This window comes from Fukomys damarensis, unplaced genomic scaffold (genome assembly GCF_012274545.1).
Source record: "Fukomys damarensis isolate Sample0158 unplaced genomic scaffold, DMR_v1.0_HiC HiC_scaffold_18, whole genome shotgun sequence".
Taxonomy (NCBI): Eukaryota; Metazoa; Chordata; class Mammalia; order Rodentia; family Bathyergidae; genus Fukomys; species Fukomys damarensis.
Window position 1 is genome coordinate 3,574,269 of NW_022900930.1, and position 14,523 is coordinate 3,588,791.

Genomic DNA, 14,523 nt, shown 5'->3' on the forward strand with positions numbered 1-14,523 from the left:
CTCGGGCCGGTTTCTTAGTCTGTGCACGTTGCGCTTTTCTTCCTCCCCTTTTTATGTCTTCCTTTTGCAGAGGGAGCTAATGGCGTGGGTGACATTGGATAGCGCAGAAGTTAAGCCCCTCGTTCACACACACACACACACACACACACACACACACACACACTTCGAGGCTGCTGCTGCGCATGGGTGTGCTCATCCCCCCACCCCCGCCTCGCGCCGCCCTGACAAAGCGTGGAAGATTTTGGCTGGTTCATCTTCCTCCTGGTCGCTCGCAGGGTTTTGGAAATTCCCCAGTAAAGCCACAAAGAGCGGCCAAGGACAAGAATCGAAGATGCCTTGCCTCGCCCCATCCGCGGTAACGCTCTGAGCTTTGAAGTAGCCAGGTCTTGGATAAAGGGTGCAAAACCACCCGTGACATTACAGCGGGGTGTGTTTCCCGTTCTCTGAGGCTTTCTTTTCACAACTTTATATAAGTCTTTGACTTTGACGTCGTTTGCTACTTCAGCGGTAAGTCAGTAGGTCTCGTGAAGGCAGCCTTCACATGAAAACATCTTCCGTGTTTAAAAGCACAGGGAAATAGCCGATTTTTTTTTTTCGTGCTCCATTGAGAAACTCATTTAGGGCCTGCTCCTCTCAAATCCACTAGTGCACTCTCTTCTGAGTGAAGTGGCTGCCTCCAACACCCAGTTTAATGATCGCCGGGTGTTCCTGTACTGTTACCATTTCCCAGAGCTGCAGTGATCTGGGAAGTGGCTGCAGATTCCCAGAGAGCGGACAAGGTCAACCTGAAACTTGCAAGACATTGACCATCTCTGAAAGGGCTTGGCATTTACATCGCCGTGAATCATAACTCCCTCACGCATTCAGTAATGAAAACAGAAGCAAAAGCTCAAAATAAGGCTTGGCGTGTATCCTACCATGATGGAAGGGCAGGGGTTTGTCTGAGAAAAGACTGAGTTGCGGTGTCTGGATGCTTTAGAATTCATTTTGGCTTCTTCCCAAAGATAAACACAAACATCAGTTCTACAAACAAAGGGGCTACAAACAAATGAAGTAGACAGGAGTCATTATTTTCTTTAGGTCCATATGAAATACACCCTAAATCAGGCATGGTGATGCAGGCCTGTAATCCCAGCACTAGAGAGGCCGAGGCAGGAGGATCACACCTAGTTCCAGGCTAGCCTGGGCTACATAGTTCAAGGCCAGCCTGAACCACATAGCAAAACCTGTCTCAAAAAGAGAGACAGACAGAGAGAGAGGGAGAGGAGGAGGAAAGGAGGAAAGAAAGATACTGTCCAACTGTTTATATCTTTGACTTTATGCTCAGTAAGTAAATCTTCAGATTTTATATCCCTCAGGTTTCTGAATTGGACACGAATGTTTTCTTGTCTGGAAATAATTTCAATTGGTATCTGGCATACACCAGGTCCTGTTCATTCTTCTTCCTGAATAGTTCTTTTCCTTCGCTTCCCTGTTGTAATTTACAGTTTCCAAACTGCCCATTTTTCATAGATCTGCTATTTCCAGCTAGGGCCTTCTCACCTGGCTCAGGGCTGTCTAGCTGATCTGCAACAGTTCCTGCTTCCCTCCCCTCCCCTCCCCTCCCCTCCCCTCTTCAGCAGAACACTGGATTTAACCTTTACTAGGTCCAAGAATCACCTGTGAGAGGCTCTTCAAAAACAAATCCCATGGGCCGGGCTTTAGCTCAGTGGCACCTCCCCTGCCATGCAAGTGCAAGGTCCTGAGTTAGATCCCTGGCACCCCCACCACCACATGCCAAAAATCAATCAATCCTAGCAGAGTGGTGGTGCACTCCAGGGGCTGAGACAAAATTTAATAACTTAGTGAGACTCTGTGTCAAAGTGTGGGGGGGGTGGCTCTAGCTCAGTGAGCAAGGATTAGGACCAACAGTCAGTCCCCCACCCCACCCTTGCAAAAGAGCACAAATCCAAATTGCCAACAAGATCTGAAGAACTGTTTACTAAATGTCCTCGGGGAATGGTTGTCAGTAGGTAAATATGGGAAACAGTGCCTAGCCGGAACTAAATGAAGACTGCTTCCGGGGCAATCTCCTTTTGCATATCCCTGCAAGCGGCCTCCACCCCCATCCCCACCCTGAGCTCCCAGGCCACTGCCCAGACTTCCTCGATCACTGGCTCAGAGTTATTCTGGGAATAAAAGCCGGATTCTTCCTGCTTTCTACCCTTCCTAAATCTCGAACATTTATAATGATCATTACTGTGGCTTTTATAGCTGAAAAATGAAAGGGAATATTATTAACTGTGACACCAGGACAAGAGGATCTACCAGGACTGTCTCAGGCAGACCTGAATGTAAGGCCACTCTGCAGGTAGCACAATATATGCGATATATTTACTTACACTTTAAAATTTTCTGGATAAAATTCTAAAGGTCAGGAAGCATGTCCTACTCATGAGGCATTTTTGTTTCCCTAGAGGTTAGGACAGGACCACGTATTCAGTAGGTAGTGTGAGACCTGACTGAGCCGGAATGACTCCATGTTGACCTGCTAATGACCCCAGAGGCTGACGCATACCTCTGTACAGTATTTTTCCTGCAGCCGCAAAACAGCCCTGATCTGTGACTGAACTTTTACATTGTATATTGCATAGCTTTGTAGTTTTGATCTCTGATTGTGAGATATGCTTAAGAGCTCTGGAAAATTAGATGAGATCTGTGCTGTATACAGAGACCCAAAGTTAATTGTTTTCCTGCTTGTTTGTTGGAGATGCCTTGGAGACCTTAGACCATCCCGTAAGCATCTGTTAACCATCAACATGTGGCTGCCAAATAGGGACAGCTGGACCCCAGTGCGAACCAGCAGACCATGACCCTTTGCCACCTGACTGCAAGCTGTGAATGTTAACTTCCCCTGTACCCCCTTAGAAGAGGACCTCAGGCCCTGAGCTAGCGCCTCTCTGAGCTACTCGGCTCCGGGAGTGCCGTCTGGCCGGACTAATAAAGGTCTGTTTCATTTCCAACTTGTCTGGTGTGCTCCTTCCCGGGTGAGACTCAAGGCTGTGGAGCTCCTCGGAGCGGTTGGTCAGGCTCTAGGTCTTACAGTAGGTGTTTAATAAATGTATAAAAATTAATGTTCAAGTTTACAAGTAGTCCATGTGAATTTGACTAGGGTGACATCAATTCACCTAGCTCCTCCTGGGAAAGTCAGGTCTTGAACTGGTAAAAAAACAAAAGACACAACCTACAGGGCCAGGGATTTAGCTCAGTGGTACTGCGCCTGCCTCGTAAACTAAGGTCTGATTTGGATCCCCAGTACTGGGGGCAGGGACAGCACACACAACCAGAACCCAGGTCCAGTAATGACCCATGGCAAGCCTGACCTGGGCAAAAGTTTCTTGAAATTAGAGAACAAATGTCCAGCTTTCTTGGAGACAAATCCTCTGGAAGTTTCTGGACTGAGTGAGCAGCAGTGAAGTAACCTGCTGCATAGCCTGAACTGATTTTATTTCCATAAGTGGAACAATGAGGCTATCAGATGTACCAATTCTCCAGTAATTCTGGGAAAGAATGGGCAATGTCTGACAACAACCCTCCTAAACAAGGTAAAACATAATTTGGCTTATGTGATCCAATTCTCACTGAGCAGAATGCCTGTAAATATATAACCAGGTAACCAGATGAAAAGGTGTTTGCTTGGCAGTGACCATAAGCACAGAAAGACCCCTCTGTTCTCTTCCTGCCTTTGCTTCTCTCCCTTCCCAGGAATTCTGGATCAACATACCAGGAAAATGTGAACTGTAACCCCCTGGGGCTTGGAGTGTAGCTCAGGGGTACAGAGACACAGTGAGTGTTTAGCATGTAAAAGGCTCTAGGTTCAATTCTCAGCTCCAGTACATAAATGACAAATAAATACTGACTCCCTTGAAACACTCCCTAAACAGTGGCCAGGCCAGGCATACACTTGGCAGCTAACCCGTGCTCCAGAGAGATTTGCAAGATGAGTCTTTTGGATAAAGATTAAAGAAACTGTAGGAGTAACTGAATTCAAACAGGCTGACCAAGACTCCCCTTGACTAACTCTATTAAGGCTCCACTCAGCCCTCTGTGCCTCAACCCTGAGCATCAGCTCCTGGTAGAGCCTCATTTCATCAAAACTCCTGCTGGGACGGCTTCATGAGAATTCCCACCCTCACTCACCCTGGCCCATCTTTAGCAAGAATTCCTGCAGGTTAATTTACCCAAATCCTGCTTTACCCCTTAGTAACCTTGCATCCACAGAGCCCAGCCCCATTCCTACCCTGACATCAGTCCCACCCGTCCTTACGTTTGGAGTTGATTCCCAATCTCTGTCTGCCACTGCAAAACTCCAGTGCAGCAGTCACTGTTTAGATGAAGTCATCCTGATTTAATAAGTGTCATAGCAAAGGCTTCCTCACCAAGGCAAAGTACCGTCTCTTCAGTAGCATATGCTGTGGGGCGGGGCTCACTGCGCAGGACTCCATGCACCTGTTAACGAGTTAGACCTTCTCCTGGAGTTGGGGAGCAAACACACCTGGTTCCCCAGCTTGCGGAGGGAGCTGAAGGGACCTGGGTGGTAGACCCGACTCAGGGTCAGCCCTACATAGTTCCTCCTACTCAGTTCTAACAATCTTCCAGGCAAAACCAAAATCGAGGATTTTATAACAAATCTTCCAGTATGTATTTATTTATTTTGGTACTGGGGATCAAACTCAGGACCTTGCACTTAGGAGGCAGGTGCAGTGCCACTGAGCTAAATCCCCAACCCCGTCAATATTTATTTATTTATTTATTTTAGAAATCTTCCAATACTGTCAATGTTATTCCTAACTCAAATTGTTTTAACCCTGGTGGAGCTGCAAGGCAAACCAAAGCCATGTGTGTGCCTTCCTGGCCCACAGAGTGTAGATAGGCAAAGGGAAGTCCTCGGGCTTTGAAACAAACAGGTGACATTTGCACTTAGAATAGATCATTCAGGCAACAGTTTGGGGGCAGGGAAGGAAGGAGTCAAGACTGGCAGACTTGTGAAACGTATTTCTCCTGCCCCAAACTGCCTTGTGAGGAGACACAACTTCTCTCGCAGTTATAAATAGAATTAGAACTAACGTTCTCTTTCTCTCTACCTGGTCAATAAGTATCAGAGCTTCGAGCATTTCAAGTACTAGGGAAACGCTATCAAAATGGAAGGAACAGAAAACCACTGCTGTTTAAAAAGCAAAAAAAAAGTGGAACTGAAACAAGAAGGCTGCTATACTTTGTATTAAAATGTCCCCAAACCTCAAGCGATAAAAGCTTGGTTGCCAGCTGATGGCTCTTGGGGAAGTGATAGGATCAAGAGGGCCCACCTTCATCAAATGGATTAACCCACCGATGAAATCACAACTTGATGGCATCACTGGAAAGTGATGGAAACAAGTGGACCAGATGGTCCTTGGCTCCTTGCTCTCTGGCTCTCTTCCTCTTTCCTCTTCTTGGCTTCCATGAGGTGAGGTGTTCTCCTCTGCCATGTCCTTCTACAATGATGTTTCCGCTCTGACATGGGCATAAAAACAAGGGGCCACTGACCATGGACTGAAACCTCCGAAACCCTGAGCCAAAATAGATCTTTCCTTCTCTGAGTAGTTTTTCTCAGGCAAGTGGTGACAGCAACCAAAAACTGAAAAACACGGCACTGAGGATGTGGACAAAAACAGGAAGAAGGGCCGGGACTGCAGGAGGGAATCACAGAGATAAAGAAACCACTGAGAAAACTGAAAGGTTGGGAGCATAGAAAAACCTAGGTGACTCACCTATATTTTCTAACAATTTACAAATTTGATAGGCAAAATACACAACTAATTCAACTAAAATAAAATGCCAGATTAATGATGATGTAAATAAATTGCTGAGTAGCTCTGAAGGGTTTAGGAAAGTTCAGGCCCACTGGAAATTCAAACAGCAGCGATCAAACATGTTGAGGTCTCTCAGCAGAACCTCAGCAGAGCTTCTCCCACAACCCACTGGATGAGTTTTTTGTTTGTTTGTTTGTTTTGTTGTTTTATTTTGTTTTTTGAGACAGGGTCTCACTATGTAGTTGAGACTGATCTGGAACTCATTATGTAGCCCAGGCTGGTCTTGAACTCACAGCGATCCTCCTGCCTCAGCCTCTCAAATGCTGGGATTACAGGCGCACGCCACCACGCCAAGCTCCACTGGATGAGTTTTCAAAGAGGTTTCATCATTCTCTTTTGGTGACAGGGAACTGGAGCAGAAAAGGCAAGTTACCTGCCGGAAGGCACACAGCAGATCAGCGCCAGAAGGGAGCTCATAACCCCAGTCTCTTAACTCTTAGTGTTGCGCTATAAATTGAAAAAAAGCAGGACACCCTGCCTGCCACTCTGTAGCTTCCAATTCTGTCAGCTCTTCTCAGGCTGCTTCTTCCTTGCCTGGCATAGGTTGCCAGTCACAACTGGGAATATGTACCTTGCTCTGCTGCTGAGAACTGCGATTGTCAACAGAAAGCCTGTGCCCACCCTACCTGCTTTTCTGCCCTGCGGCAGGCTGATGTCCTACAAGGCAACACTGCCAACAACAACAGTTCAGTCTTAACCTTGGGAGAGATGTAATCCTGGATATCTGTAACCTGTAGGCTGTAATCACCTGGAGAACTACAGTCTACCACCCACTACCTGAACACACCCAAATCGATGAGCTTATCCTTAAAATGCTGGCATAAAGAGGGTTGGCGGGTAGCTCAGTGGTGCAACATTTGCCTCTCATGAGCAAGATCCTGGCAGTGTTCAGAGAGAAACGTTAAATCAGAGAAAGAGAAGCTCCTTCCTAATTTTTCAAAAGAGAAAAGTCATACTTACATTCTCTGTTCATACTTTTCTTTTCTTTTTTTTTGGTACTGGTGATCAAAGTGGGTCAAGGCAGGTGGCGGAACCACTGAGCCAAATCCCTGTCCCTATTCATACCTTTTGGGGAGAGGTACTGGGAATTGAACCCAGGACTTTTGCACTGAGCTACATGCCTAGCTCCTTGCTCCCACCCCTTTCTGCATTTTTTATTTTGAGACAAAATTTCAATAAGTTGCCCAGGCTTGGCTCAAACTTTTGATCCTCCTGCCTCAGCCTCCTAAGTAGCTGGAAATGCAGGCATGTGCCACTAGACTCAGCTCAGTTTATAGCCTTTCAGCGCTCCAGAGGATTAACAGGGATCTATAGAGTTCTTCCGCCATCTAGGCTTTGCTCTGCTGAATAACCCTTGTCCCATTTACCGTGTCTACTTTATCCTGCATTACAAAGGTAAAGTCTGATTTGACCCAAAAGTACACCATTCAACCTAGGTCACAGATGAGACCCACAGCAGACCCACCCTTCACATGGCAGAGAGGCTGGAGAGAAATACATGTATTTTATGATGTTTACACTAAACAAATGTCACTGCCAGCCCAGCTCTCTAAGGTCCTGCCTTAGCACACACCATGACTACGTTACTGACATAAGAAAGCTCACTCTAGTTCTTTATATGAAGATGGGAGGAGAGTAAAGCAACAGCGGTTGAGTGTAAAAAACATAAACAGAGTGAGATCAGTCTGTTTATTCTAAGTGAAGAGAGTAATCCCAACATCATCCCTAATTCTTGCCAACAATTACCACAAATCTGGGTGTTGAAAACAAGCATACCAAAAACAAACACAGAGACCCACTTAAAGTAGCAAGTAATCTTTCAATTTAGAAATAACCCCTATTGCAATAGATACACTTGGTCTTTCCTGCTCAACAACAGCACTGCATTTACATAGCCTGTTAAGCAGGAATATGATTTTGTAGGATACTAACTTAGTGCTTTTTTTTTTTTTTGCCAAGGTCTCACTATGTAGTTTAGACTAGCCTTGAACTCACTGTGTAGCTGAGGCTGGACTTGATCTTGTGATTCTGTCTCAGCCACTGAGGGCTGGGACTACCACATTCAGCCTTAGCACAAGCCTTAGCCTTAGCCTTTTGCTCCCTTCTGTTAAACTCAATTCTTTTTTAGCAGATCAGGCTTTAAGAAGGAAGGTCCTCCACATCCAGGGTTTCATACGTAGACCTCAGACAAAAAATACCATGTGAAAGAAACCTCAGCTAAATTATTTATGAATTTAAGTTTCTAATGAGGAATGTGACTCTACAGTGTGACATGTCTGTTTTACTTCTCTAACCTGGCTAAGGCGAGCGTGGAGTGGAAAGTGTGAGTTCAAAAAGCTGAAGGAATTTAGGAAATTTAATATTCTTTTCCTGCAGCCATTTTATTACCTTTCCCCTACCTCACTTCCCAAATAAAATAAATCTTTCAAATAACAAATTCTCAAAGACTAGAAGAACATCGATCACATGCCCCAGATTATCTGAGATCACCCTGGTACCACACATTCTCTCTAAGTTCATAATATACTTGCAAGCCTTCAGCAGATCACCACGTGCCCCATTTTTGATCTGTGAAACGTCACCGGAAGTCAGAGAGCAGCAATTGGGAGGCAGCTGGAAGGAACACCAGAGATTCAGTGACAGGAGGGTGTGGGGAGAAGAGAGAACAGAACAGCGAAAAGCCTTCCATAGTAACTGTGACAGCCACTCCACCTTAATCCTTACCCTGGGATTTGGAGGGACTTTATTACAGTAACTCATGTGTTTGTGAAAAATAATCTTCCTGAATTTCTGAGAGATTATTAAAAAAAAAAAAAAAGAAAAGGAAAGGGGACTAGGAAGCAAACTCCACACCATGAAATGAAAATTCCTATACCTTCCAGCTTTTAGCTCTTCAAAGTAATTAACTATTATATATTGGTTGTGAAACTACATGTGTGTGAAAAATCAAAGGAAGATATGTCCTCTTCCATCCCTGTTATAATACAAAGTGGAAAAGAGGGAATCTTATGTGGGTTGCTTTTCTTAAGAAATGTAAACTGGGCACAACTATGCATGCCTATAATCCCAGGTCCTCAGCAGGCTAAGGCAGGAGGATCACAAATTCAAGGCCATCTTGGGCAACTTCGTTTTAAGTTTTGAGACTTTGTTTTAAAAGAAAAAGGCTGAGGATAAGCTCAGTGATAGAGCACTTGTCTAGCATGTAGAAGGCCCTGGTTTCAATCTCCAATTCTACAAAAGAAAATATATGATTTTTTATGTTTTGTGGTGCTGAGGATCAAATCCAGGTCCTTGTCCAGACAAAGCACAGGTTATACAACTGAGCTAAACTCCCAAATACTTAACATCTTTTTCAAAAATCCGTATATGAACACATTGCTCATTTCCGCCAGAAATATAAGCTAAAAGGCTGGCTGAATTAGTGGAGAGACTAGCAATGCTCCAAATTGATAAAAATAATATTGTAAGGAATTATGATATTATCCAATTAACTTACAGGGTTTTATGACTTCAGTAAAAATTCCTAGAGGTGTTCCTTAGAATTTTTAAATATTTTTCAAAAGCTCAGCTGGAAAAATAAAGTGGTGGGCATATTTTAGATTTTTTAACCCCCTCCCCCAAAAACTAAGAGTTAAGAAAGGGATAACCTTATAAGGAATTAAAACATATTTATGCAAAAATAGACAGATCTTTGTTCAGCAAAAACAGAATAGAAAGCTCAGAAGAGGCATCCATAAAATATACGCATTTATCATATAGTAAAGATGCTACAGCATGGAGAGAAAATGAAGATTATTTAATAAATGGTTGGAGAATAACTGGCAATGAGAAACAAGACAAGTTAAACCCTTACCTCAGAGCATATACCAAGACGAAACCAGATGGAGTAGATGGCTAAATAATAAAAATCAAACCATGGGGAGAAAACAATCTAGAAGCAACAGAATCTGTCAAAGCTCTGTAGGAAGGATGGCAGCCCAACTTAGAAGTAATTAATAAAACCACACACAAAATAAAGACTGCAGATTTGGCTGCATGAACACAGGAAAGCTTCTAAGTGTGTGCCTTCAAATTAAAAGGCAAAGGAGGCTGGGCAAAAACAAAGGTTAGTATAGTTATTACCTTAGAGATTCGCAAAAACTGGTGCAATCACTGAAATCTAGCAGAGAAGTGAGCGATTCTAACAGCATACTGTGCGTCAGGCACTATGCTAAGCACTCCCACGAACACTCTCATTTTCTCATGTAACCCTTACCTTCTTACCCAACAGTCTCATGAGGAAAGTCTTCTTAAGGATTAGGGAGTGCTGGCACTGGAACCCAGGGCCTTACACATTATTATACCTTAAAAGAGAAACACAGGCAGGCAGGGTGGTACACACTTGTAATCCCAGCACTCAAGGAGGCTGAGGCAGAAGGGTTGCAAATTTAAACCCAGCCTGGGCAATTCAGTGACTTAATGAGATCCTGTCTTAAAAATAAAAAAGACTAGGATTGTAGGTCAGCTCAAAGGCCCACGGTTCAACCCCCCGTACTGCCAAAAACAGAAGAGGAGAGAAAGACAGAGACAAAGACAGAGCCAGAAACAACAAAAGCAGTCTATATTGGCTACATCTTGAACTTCCAAAGCATGGATCACTGATCTGGGCTTAGCAAGAAAGAGTTTCAGAAGACCTGACCTCCTGCAGTTAAACACAGAAGCGCAGTACATATTTGTATCAATCCTGCCTCCTCTTTCCCATATGCAGTCCAGTTCCATTCCAGGAACAACGTTTTAGGCTGACTAAAGATTAATTTCCCAATTTGAAAGTGAAACTATTAGAAGAATTTGCAGTTTTAAGGAAATTCTAGCTGAGGGGGCCCCTTGTTGGCAAGGTGAACCCAGACCTGCCGGAAGGTAGTGTAAGAAGGGAGCTCTCAAGGCCTGGCCCGGGGAGGCTCTGGATTCCATCCCCAGCACCACAAAAGTGAAGGAAGCACTGAGCACATGGGAAAGCAGGAGAGGGAGGACAGTGGCCAAGGCCACGCTCACCACCGTGCAGGCTGCTGCTCCCTGGGTGCCACAGAGTCGGGGCAGAGTGTCCTTCAAGGCTCGATCTGAGTGACTGACTCGGGACCCGTATGAGGCCCTAACTCCAGGGAGGCATCTACCCTGTGAGCCACCAGGCCACCGAAGAGGGGCTCCCAGGGCCTCCTGACACACGAGTCCTCAAAGACACCCCAAACGACCCGAGCACGAAGGATGTACCTTCTGTGGGAGACACAAAAGAGATCTAGGGATTTAGCTTGAGCCAGGGATTCAGCTCAGGGGCGCCACGCCTGCCTGGCAAGCACAAGGTCCTGAGTTTGATTCCTGGTACCAAAAATATAAAAACAAAAAAAAAACCCAAAACAACAACAACAAAAGGATCCACTTTACCACCTCTTATTGGGGCGCTCTGTCATGTGGGATGCTTTTCTTTGTGGTGCTTTCTTCTGAAAAACAATGTTAAGGAGGTAAACTAAGAAGACCTCTTCCCAGGGTGTGGGTGGGCACATGGTGGGGTCTGTGGGGAGGGAGGCTTGGGACAGCTTCTGAGGCCTGAGAGGTAATTTTCAAATGGGAAGGGGATCAAGGGATGGAGAGAGAGAGGGAAAGGAGGGAAGGGAAGGGATGACAAAGGACTAAGATGTGCTGTATACATGCAGCAATCTCTGTAAGGATGTAAACATTACGTACTGCAAATATGCATTAATAAAAAGTTACAACTTAAAAAAAAACCTTTGCTTCACTCTCCTGCTCCTGGTGAGTGCGCTTCTGAGGCCCGCCCGGAAGAGAGAGGGTGAGCAGACCAGACAGGCAGGCCCATGCCAGGCCAACCCGTGCCCTGGCCGCTTACCACCTCAGCATCGCTCCCTTCTCCTGCTGGGAACTGAACCCAGGGTTTTCACACCGTGCTACATCCTCAGCCCTTTTTAAAATTTTGAGACCGGGTGCCACTAAGCTGCTAAATTGTTTAGGCTGGGTTGGAACTTACAGTCCTCCTGCCTCAGCCCCCAGGATGCTGGGATTACAGCTGTGTACCGCCATGCCTGGCTAAACATCATCTTAGTGAAATAGTACGATGTGTACATTGTTAGATTTCCCTCACCTTAAGACGGCCCTAACTAGTGACCACACGAGCCCCTCCTAGTGGTGTCACCTGCTGGCCCGATCCCGACCCACTGCATCACTCAATCCCACCGCAGTCCTACGAGAAGAGCTCCCTGCCTCCACCACGCTGCTCTCGCTCTTGTTCGGAGACAGCCCGGCAGACCCTCCCATAATAGAGGCTTGTCGTGGTCCTGTCTGGTGCTGGTTTTCGGTTCTTTGCACCTAACATGTATGTCATTTATTCAACTTAACAAGTACCACATTTTGCTAACCTGTGCTAAACACTGTGTTGAACAAAACGAACCCCCTTCCCACTTCCTACTCTCCTGCAGCTTGTATATGAGCCTTGCAGGCGAACAAATAAATAGGTCATTTATAAATTGTCATGTGTGAAATACACGGAAGCGGAGAGGAACTGTTTCTAGTTGAGAAAAAGAGGGAAAAGGGGACCTCCACTTTCAAGGTGACGCAACTGGGTTGCTCAGCCAGGGAAGGCGTGAGTCTCAGGGCCCAGCAGACCTGCTGTGGGGTGGAAGCCCTTGTGGTCCCCCAGGCCATGGAGCTATGAGGCGGTGAAGCCTTTCGGAGGTGGGCACAGCAGGAGGGACAGTCATGGTGGTGAGGTCTGGATGTGAATACTGGGCACTGGCTTCCTCTCCCTGTGCTACACAGCTGTCATGGGCTGAGCGGGTTTCTTCACCTCTCTGCCTCCTCCACAGGCCCAAAGCAAGAGGCCATGGATTGGACTCTCTGAAACTGTGAGTTAAGGTAAATCTTTCCTCCTGACAGCTGCTTATCTCAGGGATTTGTGTGAGACCTGAGTGAGCTGAAGTGACTGCACGTTGGCCCGCTAACGGCCCAGACTGATGTTTCACCCTCCCCTAATCTTCAACAGGGAAAACTGCTTAAACCGAAATGCTTTTAAGATCTCAGAACATCCTGTAGGCATCTGTTAACCATCAACGTGTGGCTGCCGAATAGGGACAGCTGGACCCCAGGGCGAACCAGCAGACCATGAACCTCTGCCACCTGACTGCAAGCTCTGAATGTCAACTCCCCCGTATCCCCTGGGAAGAGGACCTCAGGCCCTGAGCTAGCGCCTCTGAGCTACTCGGCTCCGGGAGCGCCGTCTGGCCGGACTAATAAAGGTCTGTTTCATTTCCAACTTGTCCGGTGTGCTCCTTCCCGGGTGAGACTCAAGGCTGTGGAGCTCCTCGGAGCGGTTGGTCAGGTTCTTGGTCTTACAATTTGGTCAAGCAGTGAAAAGCTGACTTACACATTAAGGTTCACTGTCACTGAAAAAAATGAATTTCTAGGGCTGGGGATGTAGCTCAGTGGTGCTGCACCTGCCTGAGTTCAATTCCCAGTATCAAAAAAAAAAAAAAAAAAAAGAACTGTTGGCAACACAGAAAAGTTCAAAGAAGAGTGAAAATAATCCAGTGACTTGCCTTTGATAAAGCCACTGTTAAAAATGTTGGCAAATGGGCTGGGATTTAGCTCCGTGCAGCCACCTGCCTCACAAGCGCAAGGTCCTGAGTTTGATCCCTGGTACCAGAAAAAAAAAAAAAAATGTTGGCAAGCACTATACACTACTTTATCTTTTCAAAGTACTTTTTACAGCTGGATTCAACCTTTTCCTGTTTTCCTGCCTTTCCCTACTAGAAGTGCCATGAACACAAAGTACCTTATCTATCTCGTTCTGTCTGCTCAAATACTATTGGGTGATGGAATAAACAAAATTTTGCAAATCTGTCTCTTACATAATCAAAAACATGTACTCAGGGGGAGGGACAGAGGAATGGCCAGATACTTTACTTGGGTGGGACTTAAACATGCATACTGCCTTCCGCCAAGGGTGAGCGCCTATCTGCTGCTTCTCCTTTACGCCTTAAAGTTCTGTTCCAGAGGAGAGCGAAAGGCCTGCAGCCTCCCCTCCTCACCAGCGTGCAGCCTCCTTGCACAGCCTGTGTTCTCATCTCTCCTCTCTGCCGTGTAACACGACCCCCCCCATTTGTCTGTGCCTCGGGTTCCCAATTTGGTCCCTGCCGAAGGGCTATGCAACCAGTTCACTGAGCTGGGCACAGTGGGAGGCTGAGGCGGGAGGATCGCATATTTGAATTCCACGTGAGTAATTAGTGAGGTCCTGCCTCAAAATTTAAAAAAGAAAAAGGACTGGGGATGTAAGCTTAGAGCGAGGACCCTGAGTTCAGTCCCCAATACCACAGAAAACAAACAAATGGGTTCAGTTTATCTGTATGTCAAGTTCTTTTGGGAAGTTTTCTGCTATTACTTCTGTGAACAGTTTTTTTAATGTTCTTTGTGCTTCTCCTGCTTTTTCTTGGACTCCTATTAGTCTTCTATTATTCTTCTTTGCATCAGCTTTTCAAAAAAGACTGGCCGGCTTCTACTTTATCTAATTACACACAGTCTTCCCTTAGATGTTCAACAGCAGAGGACTCCTCCAAATGAGTACACCCGGGAAAAACAAAGCAAAACATCC